Raw genomic sequence first — 27,779 nt, forward strand, 5'->3', positions numbered from 1 at the left:
TATTTCGGCATACCCTGATGAAATCAAATTGGTTCAAATTTTTTAGAAGACTTGCCATTTCAAATTTTGCTTCATTATTAAAGTCAAAAAAAATTATAAAAAGATATAGGAAGGAGAAAGAATAATTACCTCTGAAATTATTCAATAAGACATTTGATCGGGCTAGACGTTGGGTTGTTGTTGAACAATGCGAGACCATAACCAAATTGCCCCTTATCATGATCACTTAATTACTCAATTTTATAGCTATTCTATATCAACTTACTGCTACTTCACTAGTCGTCTAACAGAGTTGAGACTAGCAGATCCTAGAGAAAAACAGCTCTTTTGGTAGCCTGTCTCTTCCTTTTTTCCCGCTCTTCATAACTCAATGATGGATCAAAATTGCACAGTAAAGAGAGAGAGATGTTCAAATTAGGACTTAAAAAGAGCAATGTTTACATCAGCTTAGGTGAATCAAATATGAGAAAATAGGTATTTCAACAAGTAGAAAATTCAATCTCTCGAGAACTTATTGAGTAGTATGCGTCTCTAGGTGCATCACAGCAACGGTTTTACCCAACCTTGCTTTGAGAAGATACATTTAAGAAGCAGAATGTTTAACATGATTTAAAGGCACTAAAAAAACATCCAGAACAAGTGAAGTTTTTCAGTAAGAACGATATATTTTCCTAAAAATAAAAATGCCCAAGGCTGGACTAGGGAAACTGCCAATAGCCTATAAACAAAGCCACATGTTTCCTAAAAGTTGTAAAAGTCACACGCAAATTATCTTTGGAACATTAGCTGAGAGGATAGGCCTATTAATCTGTAATTTAATGATTCCAATTTCTCCTAAAAAATTATCGAAACCCTTTATTTAGCTTAAAATTTAAATAACAAACTATATTTGGATAGCAATGAAGGTGGTCAAGAATCACAATCTACCAGTTTCATTTTTTTTTGTTCACTTAAAACAAAAAATATGTTATCGTTTATTTTTGCGAAAGGCAATAACAAATAGCATGTTTGGTACATATGTTTTCAAAAAAAAAAAAACATGTTTGGTGATTGTGGGGGAGTGGCCAGAAAGTGTTTTGTAGAGGGGAAGGGGAGAATAGGCAGCAGGGGTTGCCGGAGGGCAAGGGAGAGGGAATGAAAACTTGTTTTTTTCAATCATTTTTTGACAAAAAAATTTGAAAATTGTTCCATTACCCCACAAAATGATAGAGTGTTTAACAATTGAAGGTTCTCTCTTATCATAGAAAATGATATAATCCACTACCTTGCTTTCCATATATGCGATGATGCCACACTCTTAACGAAACTGTCATCAGCACTGGATAACATGGATTTCAAAATGTCTTCTGATTCAGATGAAGGGAAATTCAAAACAGGAGAGGAAAGGAATGGATTAGTAACTGCATTAGACGAATTTGCATTGCTCGATCGATATCCACTGCCTCCTAAAAGAACCTGCAGATGCGCCTCACAAAGATCCCTTCCCAAGAGAGAGAGTGCCTGACTGTTGGGAATCGCAACTCTACGTAATCTGCGACGTCTCTGCATGTAATATATAGTTAAAGAAAACCTCAATTGGTACCGAACATGGTTCTAAGGTTAACCATACAGCAATTATGAATGATGTTTAATGCTAAGAAGGCAATAAATACACAATAAAACATTTCAAAGGATATCTTGAATAAATGTCCATGTTGCAGAGTGATATGGCTTAACATGTTGCTCACAACTTTTATGGAGCATATGGGACAAACCTGCAAGGAAACAGTGAAAGCAGTGTGAGTTTCTTGTGACCAGATGTTGATTGAAAAACACTATCATCAATCACTCCTAGGGGTAAGAATTATAAATAAAATAAACCTCCAAGAACAATCAAGATGTTCACTTCTGTCTAGTTTCATTTTTATTTTTTTCAGAGGGATTGATGAACAATATACAACATGGACCATCTCAATCAATATTTCACTTTCACACATCAGGAAGAAAATGAGGACTATTTAAATTTGTCTACAAAATATATGAAGTTTTCTTTGGGGCTTTCAAGAGACCAAGTGCCTCAAACTTTTTCATTCACATGCCTGTGCTTACCAGTTTTTTTAGAAGATGATATGATTGCAAGCATCACAAGGATAAAAGTAAACTCGGGAAGCCAGAAGGGAAGAGCCAGGTTAAGTTGAGAATTGTTGCCGTTCAAAGATATGGGAAGATAACACATACCACTAATAAGAGATGGTAGCAGGTTTCACCATCTGCGTGTTCAAGGAGTATGAACTGAGACCAAATTTTCAAAACACTGATTCAGCATTTTTCAAAACACTGATCCAAAACAAAGATAAATCACAAACAGAAAAACTAACCTTTGATCGAAGAAGACGAAGAGTCCCAAATCCATGGAGCTGTGCTTAAAATCGAACTTCGAAATCACAATCCCGAGATGAATCACTGACCTGTAGAAGAATCGAAGATGAATCACTGACCTGTAGAAGAATCGAAGAAGAATCACTGAGTAAAAGAGTGAAGAAGAATCTAGAGCCCTAAGGGCTTAAGACCTATATAGAGCCCTAAACAAAAGTATTCACTAAGCAAAACATTGATCCAAAACAGAGATAAATCACAAACAGAACAACTAACCTCTGATCGAAGAAGACGAAGAGTTCCAAATCCATGGAGATAAATCACGGAGCTGTGCTCAAAATTGAACTTCGAAATCGCAATCCCGAGATGAATCACCGAACTTAAGAAGAATCGAAGAAGAATCACTGAGTAAGAGACTAAAGAAGAATCGATCCTCTGAGAGAGAGATTTAGAGAAACAGATTCGATTCTCTGTGAGAGAGAAAGAGACAGCAAGAGAGTGAGTGAGACATGATTCAATCGTCTAGACGGCGGTGCTCAAAATAGGGTTTTCAAAATAAAGGTTTGGAAAGACAAAAGTGGGTGTGAAGAGAGACCGGATTTGAAGGCGCTTTTCAAACGTCTTCCACTCACAAAACGGTACCGTTTTAATTTATAACAAATGTGACGTTTAAAAAATACCGTTAATTGTTAGAAAAAGTGATGTTTATTTAAACACTGTTAAATAAACACCGTTAAATCCCTAATTTCCTGTAGTGTGTAGATATCTCATAACTTGCCTTATTTCATACACATGTAACTTGTAAGCAATGAAGTGTGCTTTACACATCGTCAACCTTCTAAGGATACATGCGTGATATAGCACCAAGAAGAAGAGAATGAGGAGAATAGAGAAGACAGAAAAATATGGCGAACACCATCCCAATCAATATATCACTTAATTAATATCTAAGAAAATTTGATAATATCAATACACTTAACCTTATATATATATGTGTGTGTGTTGTAGCACTATCTAATTAGGCAACAAAAAAAGATAAGGAAACTATGAAGCACGAACACGGACACGGACACGCATATGGACATGGACACAGACACAGAACACGGCAATTTCTAAAAAATAGGGATATGGACACGGCATGGGACATGGCAAATTTTTTAATTTTTTCATAAATATTTTTATTTTAATATACATTAATTATTTTATTTATTTATTATATTTTTTAAATAATGTGTTCCAATTAATTTTTTATTTTATTTTACATACATGTGTTTATTTTTTATATTAATATCTATAAGTATATATCATCTTATAATATGTATTATATATTATCTTATAAATATATTATATGTTATATAATAATTATTATATAATATATAATAATAATAGTTATTAACTATTATTATTATTATTATTATAGATAGATAGATAGATACGAATAGATATGAATCAAGAGATAGAGATATGAATCAAGTCAAGAAGATAAAATGATAGAGAGAGAGAGAGAGAGAGAGAGAGAGAGGCTTTTTGAAGTCGTTTGGGTGTTCGACTGTTCGATCGACTGATGGAGCTTCGATCTTCGACTGGATCGACCGGATGGAGCTTTGATTGAAGGTCTTCGATCTTCGACTGGATGGAGCTTCGACTGGATCGACTGGATGGAGCTTCGATCGAACATGATATCGCATGACAGGTTTGTCTCTTCACTCTTTTCCTTCACGCTCCCTCTCCTTTGTCTTTCCCTCCTCACTATGTCTCATGCCGTGTCCAGATCTAGACACGTGTTGCCTAAAAAAAACAATTAAATTAAAGGGACACGGCAGATGGCGTGTCCCGTACGTGTCCTTGGGTCCAACACCGCCACGCTGATGATTTTGCCGTGTCCATGCTTCATAGTAAGGAAACATAAAATAATAACTAAAATCCTAATGAAATAAGCTCTCCAGAATAAATAAATTTCCTAATCTTCTATAATGTCATACAATCACTACAAGAAATATGGGTTGTGGTGGCGTATTTTTAACAGCGTTTTTTTAAAATATCACTCCTTATAATATTTAATGGCGTTTCATAAACGTCACATTTTCTTTAAGTAAAACGATGCCGTTTCATAAATAGAAGACACTTATAAACGCCTTCAAATGGGTTATTTCTCACGCGCTTCCTCTCTCTCTCTCTGTTGTCTAAACCCCATTAATAGCTCGGAGCCATTTTGAACTCCATTGTCTCAAAATCGAAGTTGATCTCAAGAACGATTCAAATCGGTGAGCTCCAATCTCTCTCTCTCTCTCTCTCTCTCTCTCTGTGTTGTCTAAACCCTAATTGGATTCATAGATTCAGATCGGTCTCAGGGAAACAAATCAGTGATTCAGATCATTTCGAAGTTCGAAGTTCTCTCTTAAAATGGAAGTACATATCGGTGATTCCGATCATTTCGAAGTTCAAAGTTCTCTTTCGAAATCGAAGTTTAGATCATCTCAGATTGGTTATTCAGATCATTTTAGATCGGTGATTCAACCATTTCGAAGTTCTCTCTCGAAATCGAAATTGAAGTTCATATCAGCGATTCAGATTGGTGAGCTCCACTGTCTCTCTCTCTCTCTCTCTCTCTCTCTCTCTCAAGCTGAACTGATGGTGCAATGTCGATTTATGTGTGAGTGATTTTCTGACCACACTGCCCGTCTAGTAATTAGTTGGAGAGCACTGGCAGAATAGATGGCTTCAGCTAACCTGCAACAGAAAGAAAAGGCTCCGGCAGTGGCTCTTCCACCCGGGGGCACTCCGACGATTAAGTCAGTATATCTCTCAAAGATAATCAAGTGTTAAACTTACTGTTTAAAGCATAAAATTGTGTACCATAGACCCATGGGGGTGCTTTTCTTTTATAGTTTACTTAATCCAAGTCCCACTAGAAGCCTGACTTCTATGGACTCCAATTTAGTGCTTACTTTGGATTCCTCAAGAGATAAGGATAAACTCCCTAAGAGTTTTATCCTTATCTTAGCAACCCTTATCCATTATCCGCTTATCTCGGATTCCGATATCATCGTAGATAACCTCGGCCTCGCCGAGATGACCTCGGCGTCTCAACCAGGACACGTGGCATTTCGGCTGACATGTCGGTGTCACCTTGCCACGTGTTGGTATTCAGAAAATATATCCCCACAACTGCCCCCTAGGTTCTATTACCTCGGCATTCTGAGGTGATGGAACCTATATCTGTTTTATCTTCCAGTAAATTGGCTTAAGATTTGATAGCTGAGATCATTCATTTCTGGCCGACATGCTTTCCCTAAAAAATCAAAGATTTTTAAGAAACTTTTTACGCGCATGGGCTGTCATGCACTTCAATTCAACCGTTTTAGACACGCGTTTCTTTCTTACTGGTTCGTGCCTATGACGTGCCCATAAGTCATCTCTTTTTCATATGCGCCATCTGACATATGCGTTCTTTTAGGCGCATTGATTGCTTTTGCCGCCGTTTTCATTTTTTGACAAAATCTTTCCCCCTTTCTTTCGTTTCTTCACTTTTACGTCTGAGTTCTCTTGCTTTTTTCTCTCTCTAAAACTCTTTCTTTCAAATCCTCCATTGTTCAAGCTCCAGGCTCTGCAACTTCATTCGTCTCTCTGGTGAGGCTCTTGCTACTCTGTCACTTCTGTAACCGTCGTCTGTCTTCGGCGAACTTTATTCCGGCTTCAATTTCTCTGGTAAGCCACTATTCTTTATGTATTCAGTTTACTGATGTTCTTCTATCTTCTTGCTGCCATTACTGTTCTGTTTAAACTGTTAATTTCGTGAATCATATTTATTGTTCACTACTTCTTGCATTTTTGCCACTGTTCTTAGCCCTGTAGTTCTTGTTTTCTTTATGCTTTTGAGAATCCCATTTCTGTTCTTCATTCTGAAACTGCGTTCTGGTTTCTTGTTTCCTGTGTTGTTTTCCAGATCTCTGCCTTCAATTTTTGCTTTCAATCTTTGCCTTTATAGATTTAGGTTTGGGATTTGTCTATAGAACCTATCAATTCTTAGGAAAAAACTGAAACAATCCTTACCAGCAAATACCTAAGGTTTCGCCGAGGTCTCGATAACCCCTTAAGAGCATCTTCTTTTTGAAACCTAGCCCTCTGATTTTAGGCCGACGTTATGGGTATGTGGAGGCACAGGGTAGATACCCCGACCAAACTTGAGTACTTTAGGCGGGAGTTCTCCATCCCTGCCGATGTCCACCTGAGACTTGCTGGGGATGATGACTCCATGATGCCTACAGAAAACACCATGCCTCTTCCCATTGTAGCTTTTACTGAGTGCAGACTCCGGCTCCCACTCAACATTCTTTTCCGCGAGATCCTTCATTATTATAAGTTGAACCCCATGCAACTGGCAATCAATTCTTATCGAGTGATTTTTGGTATTATCGCTTTAGCTAGGCAGGAGAACGTTAGGATCACCCTTGCCAACATCCAATACTGTTATACCATGTGCGCCCTTAACCTGAAGGAAAAAGGTTACGTCTATTACCTCAAGCCGAGGTCCACTGAATTCAAAATCGTAGCCGACCTTCCAGACTCCAACAAGGGGGCTGGAAATGATTATGTTATTGCTTCGGGAAATTGGGAGTTTGGCGCAGACGAGGACGCCCATCTCTACCCTCTTCCCCGATCAGTTAAAGAGGGTAAGGGTAAGAGCCCAGTGTCAATACTTAGTTGTTTCTGTTCTAGTCTTCAATATTTTATCTGTTTCTAATGTCTGTTTCTTCTTGCAGACGTTCGCAAGCCAGCGAAAAACTTCCGCCAATCTTACGTTCCCAGTAAGGACCTGAAAAAACTCCTGGACTTGCCAGTTCACAAAAGAAAAACACCTTTTCTTCTCAACTTTATTCCTACATACAAATCGATTTTGCCCGACGTCCCCAAAAGAAAGAAGAAAAGCCTTTCTCCTCCTACTACCACAACTCAAACCGCCTCTACATCACGAACAGATCAAGAGTTAACATCTGACCCAACCAATCAACCATCTACTTCGGCCCCATACTTGGTCCCAATACAAGAACGAAAACGTCGGCGAAGACTTGTCAAAACTGCTGAGATGGGTCGCCCAAAGCCCGTTGCTCAAGACCTCCTTGCCGATCTCCCTGTTGACATCGATGCTCAGCCGACGCAAACCATGCCCCCACCAAAGCCGAAACGAACCAAGAAAGCCCAGCCAAAGGCTAAAGCCACTGAAGTTGAGGCTGAGGATACCTTGACAATTTCATAATTGGCAGGGAGTGAGAAGACGACTTCTGTTCCCAAAAAAAGGTCTGCTAAGACACAGCCATCATAGTCCACACAATCAAAGAAGCCGAGGTCATCGTCTGCGACGACCTCGGGGTCCAGAATACCAAAAGTCCCCTGGACGCCTGAAATTACTTTAGAAGATAAGCCTGTTCTTGCTAGAGATAGTGCCGACGACATTAATGTCGGCGTAGCACTCAGTACCGCCCTACTTCTCCCAGGTGATCTTGAGCGGAATGCCAAGATGAGTGAGTACGAGAACTATGCCTTTATGCTCCAACGTTCTGTCCAAGTAAGTGTCTTTACATGGAAACTTGTCTTCTCTTTTACTTTGTAAAATTTTGTAATAATTTTTGCCCTGTGCTCTTTCAGGCCATTCAACATGCCCACTCTCTCTCTATGCAAGCTTTTGAAAACAGGGCAAAGTTGGCCGATATGAAGAGGGAGGTTTCTGCCCTTAAAAAGGAGAACAAAACTCTTCAATCAAAAATGAAAAAACTGGAAGACCAGGCTGAGGCTGCCACCAAAGCCCAAACCCTAGCCGAAGAAAAGGCCGAATCTGCTGAGGCCATCAAGAAGGTTGCCGAGGCCGAGAAGAGAGAAGTTGAGGACAAAAAGGCCCAAGCCGAAAAGGAACTTCTGGAGGCCTTGGCCACTAAAGACGCTGAAATCAAAGCGGCTGACGAAAAAGCCTATGCCCAAGGAATGGCCGATGTTACAGAGGAATACAAATTACAAGTTAGGCAGGCATGCAACAGGGGCTTTTCCCTTGATTGGATGTCCCTGGCCAAAAAGCTCAATATTCTTGAAGATTCACCTCTGCACAAGGCCGAAGCTATTCCTCTCCCATTCCCTCCTGTAGACACCCCATTTTTGACCGTCCTCAAGACTTGGACATCACCGTTTGAACACACGGTGATTATCCATGTTTGTGTTCGTTTGGAGTTCCCGGAGGTCTTGGCTACGCGCCTTGCCTCAGGATCTCCGAACTTGACTGTTTAGTGTCTGGTTTCACACCAAACACTTGTGTTTTGCCTTGGAAGGGGAGGGAATGCCTTGTGAGACATTCCCACACACCACCGGCAGTAGCTAGGGGTCACCGGCTGGTTTTTGCTTCCATCGGCAATCTTTTCTGCCGGTCGGCACATTTTGTTGCCGGTCGGCACATTTTGTTGCCGGTCGGCACTCTTTTTTGTCAAAATGACATTTTTGGGCAGCCGACCACTGTTCATCTACTTTATGTAGATATTTTGTGCCAGCTGTGATAGCTGGCACCAACTCGGCCTCCCTCCATACACGTGTATGGAGGGATCTCCCTCTAAGCAAGCTTGTTGTATAAGCTTTGCAAGAGGAGTTCTATAAGAGGAAGGCGCTCCTCTTGGCTCTAGGTTAGAGACTTGGAAGCAAAAACCAGAGGTTCTACATATAGATACATCCTATCTCTATATCTCCCTCTCTCTCCTCCTTTGTGTGTGTTTCTTGGCCTAAAAGTGTGTTTTTACCTTACTTTTGCACCAATACACACACTATTACACCTAGCTCCGAGATTGAGGGACTTGGGAGGTTGATTATTGAGTTTTTGGACTAATTTTGATCAAAAGAAGAGGGCTGGACCATTTGTTCTTCAAAGGATCTTCAAGGGTGAGCACTTTACTTTAGATTCTCCAAACTTGCAATAGTTTTTAACCTATCTTGCTTGCTGATTTAGCTTTTGTGCATAACATAAAAAAGGCTTACATTTTCATGCTTTAGAACTTTCATTAAGGTTGTTTTGTGGTTTGAGTGCAAACTCACCTTGTTAGGCTTTATTTGGCCCCTTTTGTGCTTCCCTTGTGAGGCCTTGTTTTCTTGAGTGTGTTGGTCTTTTCACCACTAAAAACCAGTTGATTTTCAGTGATAAAGAAGGTGGTTTGAGGTCTTGCATAGGAGAGGGACACCCCTCTCCCTTGGTCCCTCTTTTGTCCTCATTTATGGCTTAATATGGTAGCATGTATGCTCAGTTGTTTATGACTGCTTTTCAGAGGTTTTTTGGGTGTTTTGGATCATGTTATACCTCTGTCCTATGTTGGGTTTATTGGCCTTTTACATGAATAACATACTTGCTTTGAAATCCTATTACTTGGCTTAAAGAGTGCCATGTTGTAACACATCATTTGAGCATGATTTTGGTTCGGCACTAAGAAGTTTTTAGCATTGTTTTTCCATGCTTAAAGTCTGTTGGTTATCAATTTGGTCATGTTTGACATGTTTGTTATGGTTGCTATGCATCTTGGCTTGTGAGCCCTCAAGTGCATGAGTCATAAGTATGCCTTAGTTGGTCTACTTTGATGAGTTGAAGTTGTTTGCCATGTCATTTCAGTCTATAAATCATGCTAGCATGCTTGCATTCATCGTTCCTTTCATGCTTAGAAGATGTGCCCTTTTTATGCTTTGAAATGAATATTATGCATGCCTAAGTATTTGAGCCTTCAAGGTTGCCATATCATTGGGTTTTAGGGCTGATTTCAGTGTATTCAAACTCCGTTTTGGTTGCATAGCTCATACCATGTTGGCTTGGGGTAGTGATAGTAAGATGCTCCTTTGTTGTGCCTTAACTTTGGGCCTATTAGTGTGTATGCTTCCATGCTTGATTGTCCATTACTTTGGCATCTTTGGCCACTGTTTTGGGGTGTGGTCGAGGCCTCCCATTTCAACCTAAATCGACTCTTGTTTATGGCTACATGTTTGAATTGTTGCCTCTAGTTATATGCTTGCATTGTGCCATGTTTGCATCTCATTTTAGGTTGCATTGTATCGCATTTTGCATGCTTAATACATCACCTTTGCATGTTTGGTTTGCATTGCATTTGGCATGTTTTGCATTTTAACTTCATGTTGCATCTTTAAGTCAAGCTTGTATACATGCATTCCATTGTTTGGTTTGGGGTGTCAAACCAAACTCGAGGGGCGAGGAATGTTTGTACTTCAAGTGACAAAACACGTCTCAACCCTCGGTCGCCAATCCCCTTGACTCTAACATGATAGGTTCTTGGCATTCATATATTTGTTGCATGCATCTTTACATCAAGTGGCAAATTTGATCCCTTGAGCTATCATGCACCATTGATGGCTCGAGGATCGAGGGCCATGCTTCCCTGAGCTCAAAGCATGATAGGAAGCATGACCATGCTTGCATATGCCTGAAATCCCATGCCATACTGTCTGTGCTCTGTTTGCTATCAAAACTGTCTTATGCAGGAGGTTTTTGCCGACCGGCATAATTCTGCGCCGGCCGGCAATCTGTTTACAGCCGATAGCTCCAAAAACGGCCGGTGGAGATTGTGCATTGCCGGTGGGAATTTCCCCTAGCCGGTGGTACTCTGCAGCATGTAAGGAACCTGTCCTGGGGCTTTGGAAATTTTCAGAGAAGCAGGGCAGTATAAACAGAGGTGGCAGTGGTGTGGTACGGGTTTTTCAGGCGAGCCGGGTTTCGAGCATGCATCATTCGCGCATCCCGAGGCAGAGGCTGTGGTCATCCTTTTCCTTTCTTTTTGCATTTCTCCTATTAAGCAAATTAGAAATTCTGTAATAATTTTATTTGCTTATTATTTGGACTGTAATATTTATTTGTACCCTCCGAGCGAGGGCAAATCTGTAATAAGTGTGCGTGAGTGTGTGTATGTCTTCCAATCCCCACTTCTTTCTTCCCTTTTATTTACCTGCTTATGATGGTAGACTAGGGCATATTTTAAAGTTAGCATACCTTATGCAATGCATGCGTGCATTCATACATTTGTCCTGCATGCACCGGGCTCGGTACATCATGCTAACTGCATTTGTATTTCAAATTTCAAATTGAATACGTGAATCAATTGGTTGCATTTCACATGCCATATTTAGGTTAGCCGAGCCTACTCTAATTGCATCTTGCATGTGTTGCATTAGTCAACTTGACATGGACTAGGACACGCATGTTTGCTAACTAGTTTATTGTTTTGGCACGGAGTACGATGTAAGTATTTATGTTTTAGCATCCTGCATGCATGTGAGTGTTGCCATGACAGTATGTTTACCATGCGGCTAAATGCTTATATGATAAATTGTTTGAATGCCTGTGGGTGAAGGTTAGATTGTTTGAGTTGGAGAAACTCGTTGAAATCCGTATTTTAGCCTACTTGTGAGTAGCAAATTTCAAAGTGTTTTCTAAAACAAACGGATATGCAATGCTTATTTCCAAATTAGGCAATCTAGTCTATACTTGTTTACTGCGCACATAACATAGTAATTCTAGGCTAACAATTGGAATAAGAACACATAATGTTTTCAAAAACGGGTATCACGGTTAGTAGAGGCCGATCTTCGGATCGGGCGAGAGGGGGTGCTCATAGCTGACCTTCCCCAATCGTACCCTAGCTCCCGAGCCGAGAAACTCCGGTGATGACGGACATGTGGCCTTTGGCACCGAGTCAGGGTTTCCTAAATTCCCCCATAAAAATATTTAGGTGGCGACTCTGTATCTGGCAAAGCAGTCCATGTTTGGCACTTCTTTTCAAAAAAATCTATTTCTCAAAAACGATTTGCCAGATTTGGACTCTTTGGTTCAAGATTAAGAACCGTGACTACAAATCGAGTCCGAACTGTAGCGAGGGCCCCACGCGGGCGCGTCTACAATTTTTGGCGACTCTGCTGGGGAAAATTAGAGAGCTTGACTCGAACTCGTGATATCCCATTTTGACTTCATCTATGTGTCTCTTTGCATTGCATTTGCATTGGTGCGCCTAGGAACACAGTGTTTGCCATCTGCCATTCCAGAACGGTTCGCCGGAGGCTTGTCTTGTCAAGGCATGACCATAAGGCTGACCGGTTATGGGCTCTGACAGCATGGGAACACAAACCCCGGTTTACCGGGGCACCCTTTTCGACCATTCGACCTAGTGCATATTCGGATCCGTAGTGACCATCCCAAATTAGGACAGGCTGCTTACCCGATGTTAGGTTGTTTGAGAACCGCTGCGTGCATAGTGAAACCCTAGCTCCTAACAAAATAGGACAGGGAAACCCTACCCTAACATAGGGGTGTTTTGGCTCTCTTTACTTGCTATGTGCTTTTAGAGTGTTGCTCTACAGGAACGTGCATATCAGTTTGCAAGATTGAGTATTAGGCCTGAGGGTATCAGCGTCAGTTTATGAGAATCAGTTATCTGCGGGTATCAGGGTTCAGTTTTGGGAACAGAAATTTGGGGAACAGTGATCAGTATCGAGGAACAGTGTGTTCGGCTTACCGACTATATATTATGAATATCCAACTGTGTATTGTGCGTTTATTTTATGTCGTTATGCTGTCCGGCTGTTAGTTTATTTACTGCTTTATTTATCTTTTTGCTAGGTAGTTTAGCATCATTGCTTCCAACCCGGTAGATATTCCCCAAGCACTCTGGATCAGAGGTCGTCGGCTCCATCGATCTGAGGATCTGATAGAAGGACAACCGGTGTACCACTCTCTACCCCCGATTACTAAACGGAAGGCAACTAGGCAGAGGGCATCGGTTCAACAGTCAGTACAAAGGGCTTTATCTACCCCACATGTGTACAGTAGGAATCAGGATCCTGTTTCACCCACAGAAAGGGAACATATACCAACAATTCAGTCAGAACAGAGCAGCATGGCTAGTCTAGAAGAGATGGTGCGCCAACTCCAAGAAAGCATGAAAATGATGCAACAGGATGCTGTCCGACAGGCAGAATTCGCCAGACAACAAGCCACAGTTATGGGTGAGCAAGCGGAGTTAATTGTGAGATTGCAGCAGCAAACTGGGGCGTCAGCTTCACAGCAAGTCCCTCCCCCACTAAGGGTTCCAATACCCGAAGAGACGCCAAACGCCCGGAATGTCCAAGAAGATACAGACATCCCAACGGGGCCGGCTCCACCCCCGATTCTGCCTCAACAATCCAAGGCACCCACTCCTATCAATCTATCGGATTCTCTCTTCGAGTCCGAGGTAGACCCCGTGGCATTAAAAATGCACAAGCTTGAAAAGCTATTCAAGAAATCTCAAGGTGTGAAGTCCATTCCGGACATTGGAGACGGATACACTGACGCAGCCGTGACGCTGCCAGATCAGTTTAAGATGCCACAAATTGATCGTTTTGACGGATCTGAGGATCCCATGGTACACCTGCGACTATTTTCAGACGTCCTAAGGCCAATGGGCCTCACTAGATTGCAGAAGCTGTCTTTATTTGGCCGGACCCTGTCGGGTGTAGCGGCCCAGTATGCCAAATTGGAGGATGATATCAAGAGAAGTTGGGACGAGATGGCTGAGACCTTCATCCTGTAGTACTCGTATAACACACAAATCGAGATCACGACCCGGGATCTCGAGACAACGAGGCAAGAAACCAAGGAGAGCTTCTCAGAATTTGTAACCAGATGGCGGGCTAAGGCTTCGATGATGACCTTAAGACCCACGGACAAAGACCAGATTCAGATGATTGTGCGCAATCTTCAGCCGAAGCTAATGCAAAAGATGATTGTAATCCCCTTCCCTACCTTTGCTGATCTGCATGAAATGGGGGTGCAGATCGAGGATGCCATATGACAAGGATTGATTGATAATGACCGGGAGCAACCCCGCAGAACTTTCAATCGTAATACTAATGCAGGCCCGAGTGGAGCTACAACTACCAGGACCTCCGAAGTAAGTATGGTCACCACCAATCCTTCCCCGAGAACTATGGCAGCCACACCATTCTCCGGTGCGTCCGGAAGCAACCCACAAACAGCCAAATACCCTCCAAAAAATACCAGAACCTTCGCTCCACTTTATATGCCCCTGTCCAAAGCTTTGGGGGTTTTGATCAGAAAAGGACATCTGAAGCCCCTAGAGCCGCGGCCCTTACCGGAAAGACTTCCCGCTGCCCACAATCCAGCCAAGTATTGTGCGTTCCATCAGCAGCACGGTCACGATACCGACCTGTGTTTTCGATTGCGCCATGAGATCCAAGATCTCATTGATAATGGGGTGATTTTACCTCCTGAGAAACCCAATGTTACTACAAATCCTCTCCCCACACATAACCAAGCTCCACCACCCAAAAGAATCAATTTCATCCACATTGGGGTCGCATCCTACGATCCTAGTATCTATATCACACCCTCCTACCTGCCTAAGCCGGAGGTTTCCCTTCCTGATTGCACCGATTTGTGCATGATGGACGTCTCCATAACCCAACCCAAGCCAGTGGTGGTGACCATCGAGAGCAGGAGGGAGAAGACTCCGAAGGAAAAGGGGGTTGTCAAGCCAGAGTCTGCGGAATCTGGGAGTGATGTTGGGAACGCTTACAGTCCGAGTGACTACATTTCACCAGTGGGCCAGAATAGACCAGATGTCGAATTTCCAGCCGGGGGAGAGCTGTGTGCAATCCAAGGGGACAGTCCAGGACAGGGAACGGATGATTTGACAGCTGTGGAAGAGGATCTTGCCAAGTTCCAGTTTTACGATAACCAAGATCCAGAAGACTCAGCCATCAACTGGTTCGATTATGAAGAATCGGCGGAGGCCACGGGATGGTTGGACGATCAGCCAGATGTGGTAGAAGGGTTTCAGTCAGAACAAGGCCCGGCAGGGGCAGAAATGTCAATAACAGCCGGGATGGTTGAAAAGCAGAATACATCGCCGGAGAGCGCCGGTGTCGAGAGTTTCGCTCGGGAATGGAGCATTTTGAGTACAGGGATCATTGAGTAATCTACTACATTGACACAGTCAGAACAGGAAAGATTCGAAAATTCTGAGAGGATCAGGAAGGCAAAAGGCCACGTGGGGGTTGAGACTGCCACAAGTACAGAAATGGAGAATGCTGTGAGCATAGGGATAAAAGGTACTGCAAGTATCGGGACAGTTATGCCAGAACCGGACGGGTGCCTGTCAGCTGCAGATGGCATGTGGTGGGAAGACGATGATCTATGTCTTGCCCACACGGACAAGGATTAGGAGGGTGACCAACCAGATGATACCTGGTATATCGGCGAAGTCGATCACATGACTAGGAGTGGACGGTATTTCAAGCCTCCACACCTAGATCAACCAGAGGCGTCTGGAAAAGATAAGGAGGCAGAGAAGCAAAAGGAAAAGCAACTCGAGGATGAGGCCGTATTGAGACAATTGAAAAAGATACAAGCAGACATCTCCATCTGGGGACTGCTTATGGCTTCTCGAGTACATAGACAAGCCGTCCTTACAGCCATGGACAAAGCCAAGCTTTCTATAGACACCACGCCCGAACAGCTGGTGGGCTTAGTCTTTTCGGGAGGAAGTTCCCCGGCATTGAGTTTTTCTGACAAAGAACTGCCACCCGAGGGTGCGAACCATAACAAGCGACTCTACATCTCTGTGGAGTGCAGAGATAAAAGGATACCCGTGGTGCTTGTTGACACGGGGTCCGCAATCAACGTCTGCCCGGCAAGGACAGCTTATGCGATTGGTTTGAAAGTCGCGGATTTTGTGCCAACGGCCCAAGTGATTCGGGCGTATGACAACACAAGCCGGGAAGTAATGGGAACGGTTAAGATTCAAACAAAGGTTGGGCCGGGACAGCATGGGATAGATTTCCATGTCTTGGAGGTTCCTGCAACTTTCAACCTGCTTCTAGGGCGGCCGTGGCTGCATCAGGCAAAGGCAGTCTCCTCCACCCTACATCAAGTGGTGAAATACCCCTATGGGAAGGGAGTAGCCATCGTCTTCGGAAACTTATCGATTCATCCGCCGCCAGAAGTATCCACGCCTGTTTTAGAAATTGAACACGGTATGGAAGATGTGTTCATATCGGGTTTTACCTTGGCTGAGGCTCGGGTTGTTCAGGACATTATGGCTGCTAGTGAAGGGGTATATGTTAGTGCTCAGGCAGTCTATCTCATGAACAACTCCAACATATCCCCGGGATGGGATTGGGCAAGAGCGGCCGGAAAGGCGTCGCAGCATTGGCCGAAGTGCCGCACAACCCTCATACCTTTGGATTGGGTTATCTACCCACCAAAGAGGACTGGATAAGGAAAGGAAAGGAAATGGCCGGAAGAGCCAGAGCAAAGAAGGCTGGGAAGCCTTTCGAGTTGATGCATAGGCCCATTCAGGGTACCCTAAACGGACGCTTCGTCCGGGAGGGGGAGGACTTTCCGTTTTGTGGCTTCCCAGAGCCATGGCTGAACGTGGAAAAGAAACGCGTGCCAGGTTTCGAGATCTTCTTTGACCTGCAGCTACCTGAGAATGACGACGTCGAAGGGGAGGCAAATCTATCGGTTGAGGCTGAGCAAAGTAAGGAAGTGCCGTCTGAGGATGCTGAAAATGAAATGGGGGCAGCACTGGCGTGTTTGCTTTCAGATCCTCCGATCGAACAGAAGTGCTTAGGAGATAGCTCCTCCGTATGTGTGATCGGGAACGAAACGGCTGCGAGCCTACCAACAACTATTTTGGATGCATCCATCGCACCCTCTCTCATCTGGCAATATGAAGAAGGATTTTTTTCCAGCAGCACCAGGTCAGGTAGTGAGCCGGAATCTGATTCCACCGAGTCCTGTGAGTCGGAATCAGGTTCCAGCTTGACTGAGTCTGAGTCCAGTATTCCTGGGGGTGATAACCCAGATACCACAGTCCTGTCTAGGTCGTCATTTTCTTTCTCTTTTGAGTCTGTTGTAACAGAAGAATCAGATGGCTCAGAAGTGTTTAATGAGAACGACGTGGATGTGGTTTCTGAGTATTTTTCTGTGCCTTTGATTTATTGCTTAAATCAGGATTTTCAAAATTTTGATGAAAACGACGAGGAAGAAATTCCTCCGGTTTTGCAACGATTAATTGATCAAGAGCAAGAAAGATTTGTTAAACCCTTAGTGGATGAAATCACTACCGTGAATGTTGGTGCTGAGAAGGACCCGCGGCTGGTCCAGATCGGGTCCACGTTGTCTTCAGAGGAACGCGAGCGCTTAGTCGCTTTATTAAAAGATTTCAAAGACGTTTTCGCGTGGTCCTACGAAGACATGCCTGGAATCGATCCTAAGATTGTACAGCACCGGATCCCTCTTGATCCCGAGGCCCGACCTATCAAGCAGAAGCTCAGAAGGATCCACCCTGATTGGGCCATTAAGATCAAGGAAGAGGTCACCAAGCAAATTGATGCAGGCTTCCTGCTGGTATCCAAATACCCGACTTGGTTGGCCAACATTGTTCCGGTGCCGAAGAAGGATGGCAGAATTCGGGTCTGTGTGGACTTCAGAGATTTGAACAGGGCCAGTCCGAAGGACGACTTTCCCTTGCCGCACATTGATGAATTGGTGGATTTCACGGCAGGACACGCCTTGCTTTCGTTTATGGATGGCTTTTCAGGCTATAATCAGATAGTAATGGCACCCGAAGACCGGGAGAAGACTGCATTCACTACCCCGTGTGGTACATATTGTTATAGAGTGATGCCATTTGGGTTGAAGAACGCTGGAGCTACTTATCAACGGGCAGCAACCACGATCTTGCATGACATGATCCATAAAGAGGTCGAGCTGTACGTGGACGACATGATTGTCAAGTCCAAAGAAAGAGAGGGCCACTACACCGCCTTACAAAAGTTCTTCCAAAGGATCAGAGAGTTTCAGCTGCGGTTGAATCCCCAGAAGTGTACATTCGGTGTTACAGCGGGGAAGATGCTAGGGTTTCTGATTACACAAAGGGGCATCGAGGTCGACCCTTCCAAAATCAAGGCCATCTTAGAAATGCCACCACCAAGGACTGAAAAGGAGGTGCGAGGCTTTATGGGTAAAGTGCAATTCATAAGACGGTTTATCTTTAAATTAACCTTGACTTGTGAACCACTTTTTGGTCTCCTGAAGAAAGGAAAAAAGTTCCAATGGGACGGCCGATGTCAAGCAGCTTTTGAACAGATCAAAGAGTATCTACAGAACCCGCCCGTGTTGTCACCGCCAGAGCCGGGGAGACCGTTGATATTGTATCTTTCAATAACTGAGACTACCATAGGCTGTATGCTCGCACAAGAGTCAGAAGACAAAGTGGAAAGGGCCATCTACTATCTGAGCAAGAAGATGCTGGATTACGAGACCCGCTACACCCCACTGGAGAAGGCTTGTTTGGCCTTGGTATGGGCTACCAGGAAGCTGCGGTACTACTTGTTAGCTCATTCTGTAATGTTGGTTTCACGCTTGGATCCCATCAAATATCTTTTCGAGAAACCGGCACTTACGGGTAGACTAGCTCGTTGGCTGCTGTTGCTCTCTGAATTTGATTTGAAGTATGTAACACACAAGTTAGTAAAAGGAAGAGCGGTAGCGGAGTTCCTTGCCGACCACCCGGTTGAGGGGGATGAAGCGGTTGAGTACCTATTCCCAGATGAAGCCATTCTGCACATCGAAGATGAAACTTGGATGATGTACTTTGACGGAGCGTCAAACCAATATGGGTATGGGATAGAAGTGTTGCTGATAGCGCCGGACGATTCCCGTATCCCTTTAGCATTCAAGCTCCGGTTCAAAGTCTCGAACAATGAAGCAGAGTATGAGGCATGTATTGCCGGCCTAGAAGCAGCCCCAGAACTAGGAGCAAGACGGTTGGACGTCATTGGGGACTCGAACCTTGTTGTATCTCAAGCAAAAGGAGACTGGAAAGTCAAAGAGAAAAGGATGATAATTTACCACCAAACCTTGGATTTGTTAATTCCTCGATTTGAGAAGCTAAATTTCACCCACCTAGTAAGAGAGAACAACAGGTTCACCGATTCACTAGCAACTCTATCTTCCATGATAGACATCCCGTCCGGAGTCCGGATGCGTCCAGTCATTATTGATCAGAAGTTTGCGCCAGCATACGAATCAATTTCTGCCATAGATGAGGCTCAAGACGACAACCCCTGGTATTACGACATTTGGAACTTCTTGGAAAAGGAGACGTATCCACTAGGGGCAAATGCCAAGGATAAGAGGGCAATCAGAAGAATGGATGTTCAGTTCATCATCTGCGGGGGTAAGCCGTAGAAAAGGGGTCATCTGGGAATGCATAAGCTCTGTGTAGAAGCTGAAGAGTCGAAGTGCCTGATGGAGGCCATCCATGGAGGGGAGTGCGGTGCGCACATGAATGGAGTAATGCTGGCCATAAAGATCCTCAAACAGGGTTACTACTGGTCAACCATGGAGGAGGATTGTATCGGCTTTGTTCGGCGATGCCACAAATGCCAGATCCATGCAAACCGTATGAACATCCCACCGTCCAAGCTGTACAACATGACGTCCCCATGGCCATTTTCCGTTTGGGGAATTGATGTGATCAGAGCTGTTACCCCGAAGGGGTCGAATGGACATGAGTATATCCTGGTAGTGATAGATTATTTCACAAAGTGGGTCGAGGCCCAATCATACGCGGTGTTGAAGGCGTCGCACGTCGCAAAGTTCATCAGAAACAACATCATCTGTCGCTACGGGGTGCCAAACGAGATTATTTCGGATAATGGATCCCACTTTAAGAAAGAAGTGGTCGACTTGTTGAGGAAGTATAACGTGGCTTTTCATAAGTCATCTACATACCGGTCGCAAACCAACGGAGCAGTTGAGGCCGCCAACAAGAACATCAAGCACATACTGCGGAAGATGGTGGAAACCTACCGGGATTGGCCAGATAAGTTACCGTTTGCTCTGTGGGGCTACAGGACTTCAATTAGAACTTCTACCGGAGCGACTCCGTATTCGTTGGTTTATGGAATGGAGGCCGTTCTACCTATCGAAATTGAAGTTCCGTCTTTACGGGTATTGGCTGAGTGTCAGATCGCTGAGGCAGATTGGCAGCAGAGTAGGTTTGAGGAACTCATGCTCTTTGACGAGAGAAGGCTGAAAGCACTGTACCACGTCCAAAGTTATCAACGGAGAATTGCATGGGCTTTCAACAAGAAGGTTAAGTCTAGAAATCTAAAAGAAGGGGATTTGGTGCTCAAGGACAACCGAGCTCCCATCCACGACCCAAGGGGCAAGTTCAGACCCAATTAGACCGGTCCCTACATCGTCAAAGCTATCTAGTCAGGTGGAGCTGTGGTTCTGATGGACTTAGATGGCTTGGAATTCTCCCAACCGATCAACATGGACAAGTTGAAGAAATATTACCCTTGAGAGGCTCGCTAGGCCGAAAACCCGAAAGGGCGACCTAGGCAAAAGTCAGAGCACAAAAAATTAGAAAATATAAAAACTGAGCTCGCAAAGCAGAAAACCCGCAAAGGGCGGCCTTGGCAAAAGGAGAGTGAAAATACTCGAGTGAACCTAAACCTGAACTACGTAAGGCTTGATTCCCATGTTTGGGATACGTAGGCAGCTTCATCCTGAAGTTCAGCCATAACACTTCCCCGATCAACTTTGTCCATTTGATCATCTCAGTCATCTTTGTCTATCAGCATCCATCGGAATCTCCAACGCAGTGCTTTTCAGACTAGGGGCAATTTTCTGTTGCTGTGCACTGCGGTGCTCTTCAGACTAGGGGCAACTTTCCAGTTGCAGAGATCTGGGGTTGTGCATCTCAGTGACAGATCTCAGGCATGTCCAGTTCTGATCCATATCGAAAATATTTTTGAGAAGTTTTAATAAAGCCGATTTCATTCGAATAATCTTTTTACAACTTTGACCATTTTTGGACCAAAAGCGGAAAATTTTCAGTACCACAACCTTCAATTTCATTGATTTCAAAACAGAGTTCTCCTGCTCTTGCATACAATCGAAGTTTCTTTTTATTACATTCATAAAGAAAACTTGAAAGTACTAATAAAGCAATAAATCTAGGGCATAGTCAAGTCAGGTGTTCCTGCGCCCCCTCCCAGAGCTGGTCGAAGCCTCTGATGCCAAGCTGGGCCCAATTTGTGCTTCTTCATTAAGCCAATCCACGCACTCGTCAGACAAAGTGCAACTGAAAGTAGGAGCGGGAGCCAGGAGTTCTCTCATCCTCCATGCGGTGGCCTGCCAAGCAAGCTGTGCACCTCGGGCTGGGAATGCAGCAGGATACTCTGTCCCCTCTGGCGGGCAGGTCTGGTCATGGCCAAATTGGCGTCGAATCCGAAATGGAAAGTAGAATACACAGTGAGTAAGGCCAACCAATTGAATCCCAGTCTGCCGGGGCATATTGTAACTCATTGCCGGAAGGTTCAGCCAAGGGCACCGCCAGGCAATACGGTCTGCGGACAAACAGCATATCCAAGCGAACCACCATCCCTCATCCAAGGCATTGACTAGACGGTGTCGGAAGAAGTAGCCGTGAGCTGAATATGCCGGGCAAGAGTCCACAACCTGCAGTTTGTCCATCAACCATACCTGGGGAGGGATGAAAAACGAGAGATTAAAGAATAGAGAGATGTACGAGGAGAGAAAAGTGAGAATAGGGTTTTGTGAAAAAAAAAAAAAAAACGAGCTTGAGGGCCGAGTGATGTGAGCAATACATAAATGCGAGATTGGGTGGGAAATATTACCTGTAGTAGTAGTGGACTCCCTGCTAATCTGGTCGTCTCATGACGATAAAAGGCGTCTAAGCCCATTAACGTCTCGGCCAGAGTCATCGCAATGCAGCTCTTGCCCTCCTTCAAGCCTTGGGCAACCTCAATCAGCCGGACACTAGCCCCTCCAGAGCCTGAGACAAATAGAAAATGGGATAGCATGCACAAACAGAGGGCATGTCGCCGGAAGCCTTGCCAGTGATGGTTATTGCGATCACCAGCATCAGAAAATCGATCGGTCAAACTCGGAATGTCCAGCATCCCGTCACAAATCAGAGACCGAGTGTCACGCATACTGAGTCCACACATTCGCCCTAAGGATTGGGCATGGCCAAAATTAAGTTGGGGCAGGAGCTCCTCATTGCGCTCGAACTCCATTAAGGCTCGGAAATCTTCAAAGGTAGGACATATCTCTTGCCCGGCGAAGCTAAAGACATGTGTCACCGGATTCCAAAACCTTGCCGCAGCTTGAAGGAACGGGAGGTGCAACGGGGTACGACCCAAAGTGAATAGTGCATTTATGCCGAAACCCCAGAAATTTAACTTTTCCGAGCCATCTAAGCTAGCAATCCAAGCTGTGAGATTTTGAGCAAGAAACTCTTCCATCAGAGCAAATCAGTGTGGAATTGAGAGAAACTACGAAGTTGGGGTTTTTTTGGAGGAGATAAGGTTGGGTGGAGGACAGGTGTCGACATTCTGGTGATTCCCTCATTCATAGCCGGCCGGCCAAAAACTCTGCCGACTGGCCATCACATTTTGCCGATCGAACAAATTTTTGGCCGATGGCCATTCCTTGCGGCCGGTGGCCTCTGACCCTGGCCGATGGGTTTCCTCCTGGTTCCCTGAACTGTTTATGCTAGGGATTGGGGAACTCCACCACCTCCGATCCCTTCCCGGGTGATCGACTCTTGCGAAGTCACGCCTGTTTGCTTGTCGAGTTTTTGAATTTGCTTATCGAGTTGTATTTCACTCTCTTTGAGTTTTTGATTCATTTATCGAGTTGTACTCACGCTTGTTTGGTCCTATCATGTCTTTGTACATTTGCTTATCGAGTTGTAAGTCGATTCACTACCTGATTATTACGATGCGAATACTTAGTGTTCAAAATGAGTTCATTTTTCATTCACATTGTGGTGTGATACCTTGCGATGCGATGCATAGAAAGTTTACAAACGCAAACATCTTTTGGATAAAATGGTTGTTTCATTCCCGTCACGTGATTTGCAAAAGTGTGTAAAATTTGAGAAAGAATAAAACCTGCCCGACGCAGTGCAATGTGCTTAAACTACTAGTAAAAAGGAAAGTAAAACATAGAATGACAGGGTAGCCAAGTCTCGGGATGGATACCAGCAAAACTCCCTTTGCGGTCAACGCACCTTCCATGCCTTTGTTCGGGCAACGACGCGGTTTCGCACCTTCGTTACTTAAGACCATACGGGAAGCACACTTTTGAAACATGGACCTTCGAGTTGACCTCAGGCCATAACTTCTGCCAATGATGCTCGATACGTACGAAAAACGTTCCTTCCCGTATCCTTTTCATGTCTTGAGGATTCCCACAAATCGTTTCGATTGCGCTGAGTTACAGTGTTTTACATCCCTGCATTATGAATGATATGTCTTCACTCACATATGCTCACGCATGTTAATTACATCACCTGCGTAGACCGCATGTTTGTAATCACTTTCTTTACCTGCGTAGACCGCATGTTTGTAATCAATTTCTTTACTTGCGTAGACCGCATGTCGATTTCATTACCTGCGTAGACCGCATGTTTGTAATCAATTTTATTACTTGTGTAGACCGCATGTTAATTACATCACCTGCATAGACCGCATGTTTGTAATCAATTTTATTACTTGCGTAGACCGCATGTTAATTACATCACCTGCGTAGACCGCATGTTTGTAATCACTTTCTTTGCCTGCGTAGACCGCATGTTTATAACCAATTTTATTACTTACGTAGACCGCATGTTAATTACATCACCTGCGTAGACCGCATGTTTGTAATCAATTTTATTACTTGCGTAGACCGCATGTTAATTACATCACCTGCGTAGACCGTATGTTTGTAATCAATTTCTTTACTTGCATAGACCGCATGTTAATTTCATTACCTGTGTAGACCGCATGTTTGTAATCAATTTCTTTACTTGCGTAGACCGCATGTTAATTACATTACCTGCGTAGACCGCATGTTTGTAATCAATTTCTTTACTTGCGTAGACCGCATGTCGATTTCATTACCTGCGTAGACTGCATGTTTGTAATCAATTTCTTTACTTGCGTAGACCGCATGTCGATTTCATTACCTGCGTAGACCGCATGTTTGTAATCACTTTCTTTACTAGCCTAGACCGCATGTCGATTTCATCACCTGCGTAGACCGCATGTTTGTAATCAATTCCATTACCTGCGTAGACCGCATGTTTTGCTTGCGTAGACCGCATGATTAATCAATTTCATTACTTGTGTAGACCGCATGTTTTGCTTGCGTAGACCGTATGATTAATCAATTTCATTACCTGCGTAGACCGCATGTTTTACTTGCGTAGACCGCATTATTGTTCAATTTCATTACTTGCGTAGACCGCATATTCTACTTGCGTAGACCGCATGACTGTCCAACTTCATTGCTTGCGTAGACCGCATTATTGTTCAATTTCATTACTTGCGTAGACCGCATGTTTCGACTTACGTAGACCGCATACTTATGTTCAATTTCACTGCCTGCGTAGACCGCATGCTCATGATCAATTTCATTGCCTGCGTAGACCGCATGTTCCACTTACACATCTGTATCTTCACAGCATTATTATGCTCCCCACTTGCTTTGCATTGTCACGCATTCCGAGTATGCTATTATGTATGTTCCTAACAATATTGTACCTGTTAAGTTTGTTTTCTTTGCAGGCACGATATTGTATGTACGGTTCATTTGAGGCTGGTGCAACCAGACGAGCCGCACAGGTATTGTATCCTCCGAGTGAGGCGTATTGAGAATTGCATAATTCTCTTACATCTTTCCTGCATTGTAGTGTAGTTCGGTGTATGCTAGCTTAAAATTGTCGCATGTGTGCTTCGTTACAGCTTTCTTTGCATGATCATAAGTTATGCTCGGCTCTGTGCATTGTCTTGCATTTTGCCCCTGCCTTCGGGCGCATATCTTGTTTGTCTTGCATGTTTGTCTGAGTCTTCGGCCTTGTCAAAAATGGGTCGTCTCTGGGCTTTGACATTCACTCCTGTCATTGTTATGACTTTCGAGTTCTGTCAAAGAGAGGCAACTGTAGACACCCCATTTTTGACCGTCCTCAAGACTTGGACATCACCGTTTGAACACTCGGTGATTATCCATGTTTGTGTTCGTTTGGAGTTCCCGGAGGTCTCGGCTACGCGCCTTGCCTCAGAATCTCCGAACTTGACTGTTTAGTGTCTGGTTTCACACCAAACACTTGTGTTTTGCCTTGGAAGGGGAGGGAATGCCTTGTGAGACATTCCCACACACCACCGGCAGTGGCTAGGGGTCACCGGCTGGTTTTTGCTTCCATCGGAAATCTTTTCTGCCGGTCGGCACATTTTGTTGCCGGTCGGCACTCTTTTTTGTCAAAATGACATTTTTGGGCAGCCGACCACTGTTCATCTACATTAAGTAGATATTTTGTGCCAGCTGGGATAGCTGGCACCAACTCTGCCTCCCTCCATACACGTGTATGGAGGGATCTCCCTCTAAGCAAGCTTGTTGTATAAGCTTTGCAAGAGGAGTTCTATAAGAGGAAGGCTCTCCTCTTGGCTCTAGGTTAGAGACTTGGAAGCAAAAACCAGAGGTTCTACATATAGATACATCCTATCTCTATATCTCCCTCTCTCTCCTCCTTTGTGTGTGTTTCTTGGCCTAAAAGTGTGTTTTTACCTTACTTTTGCACCAATACACACACTATTACACCTAGCTCCGAGATTGAGGGACTTGGGAGGTTGATTCTTGAGTTTTTAGATTGATTTTGATCAAAAGAAGAGGGCTGGACCATTTGTTCTTCAAAGGATCTTCAAGGGTGAGCACTTTACTTTAGATTCCCCAAACTTGCAATAGTTTTTAACCTATCTTGCTTGCTGATTTAGCTTTTGTGCATAACATAAAAAAGGCTTACATTTTCATGCTTTAGAACTTTCATTAAGGTTGTTTTGTGGTTTGAGTGCAAACTCACCTTGTTAGGCTTTATTTGGCCCCTTTTGTGCTTCCCTTGTGAGGCCATGTTTGCTTGAGTGTGTTGGTCTTTTCACCACTAAAAAGCAGTTTATTTTCAGTGATAAAGAAGGTGGTTTGAGGTCTTTCATAGGGGAGGGACACCCCTCTCCCTTGGTCCCTCTTTTGTCCTCATTTATGGCTTAATATGGTAGCATGTATGCTCAGTTGTTTATGACTGCTTTTCAGAGGTTTTTTTGGGTGTTTTGGATCATGTTATACCTTTGTCCTATGTTGGGTTTATTGGCCTTTTACATGAATAACATACTTGCTTTGAAATCCTATTACTTGGCTTAAAGAGTGCCATGTTGTAACACATCATTTGAGCATGATTTTGGTTCGGCACTAAGAAGTTTTTAGCATTGTTTTTCCATGCTTAAAGTCTGTTGGTTATCAATTTGGTCATGTTTGACATGTTTGTTATGGTTGCTATGCATCTTGGCTTGTGAGCCCTCAAGTGCATGAGTCATAAGTATGCCTTAGTTGGTCTACTTTGATGAGTTGAAGTTGTTTGCCATGTCATTTCAGTCTATAAATCATGCTAGCATGCTTGCATTCATCGTTCCTTTCATGCTTAGAAGATGTGCCCTTTTTATGCTTTGAAATGAATATTATGCATGCCTAAGTATTTGAGCCTTCAAGGTTGCCATATCATTGGGTTTTAGGGCTGATTTCAGTGTATTCACTGTTTTGGGGTGTGGCCGAGGCCTCCCATTTCAGCCTAAATCCACTCTTGTTTATGGCTACATGTTTGAATTGTTGCCTCTAGTTATATGCTTGCATTGTGCCATGTTTGCATCTCATTTTAGGTTGCATTGTATCGCATTTTGCATGCTTAATACATCACCTTTGCATGTTTGGTTTGCATTGCATTTGGCATGTTTTGCATTTTAACTTCATGTTGCATCTTTAAGTCAAGCTTGTATACATGCATTCCATTGTTTGGTTTGGGGTGTCAAACCAAACTCGAGGGGCGAGGAGTGTTTGTACTTCAAGTAAGAAAACACGTCTCAACCCTCGGTCGCCAATCCCCTTGACTCTAACATGATAGGGTCTTGGAATTCATATATTTGTTGCATGCATCTTTACATCAAGTGGCAAATTTGATCCCTTGAGCAATCATGCACCATTGATGGCTCGAGGATCGAGGGCCATGCTTCCCTGAGCTCAAAGCATGATAGGAAGCATGACCATGCTTACATATGCCTGAAATCCCATGCCATACTGTCTGTCCTCTGTTTGCTATCAAAACTGTCTTCTGCAGGAGGTTTTTGCCGACCGGCATAATTCTGCGCCGGCCGGCAATCTGTTTACAGCCGATAGCTCCAAAAACAGCCGGTGGAGATTGTGCACTGCCGGTGGGAATTTCCCCTAGCCGGTGGTACTCTGCAGCATGCAAGGAACCTGTCCTGGGGCT

At 43.9% G+C, this 27,779-nt stretch overlaps 1 pseudogene; it reads right to left on the bottom strand.

The window, feature by feature from the left end:
• Positions 1-226: 226 nt before the first annotated feature.
• Positions 227-27,779, bottom strand: part of LOC145813844 (uncharacterized) — a 35,552-nt pseudogene continuing 7,999 nt past the window's right edge.

This window comes from Camellia sinensis, chromosome 15, assembly GCF_055761805.1.
Source record: "Camellia sinensis isolate YWXY chromosome 15, ASM5576180v1, whole genome shotgun sequence".
NCBI lineage: Eukaryota > Viridiplantae > Streptophyta > Magnoliopsida > Ericales > Theaceae > Camellia > Camellia sinensis.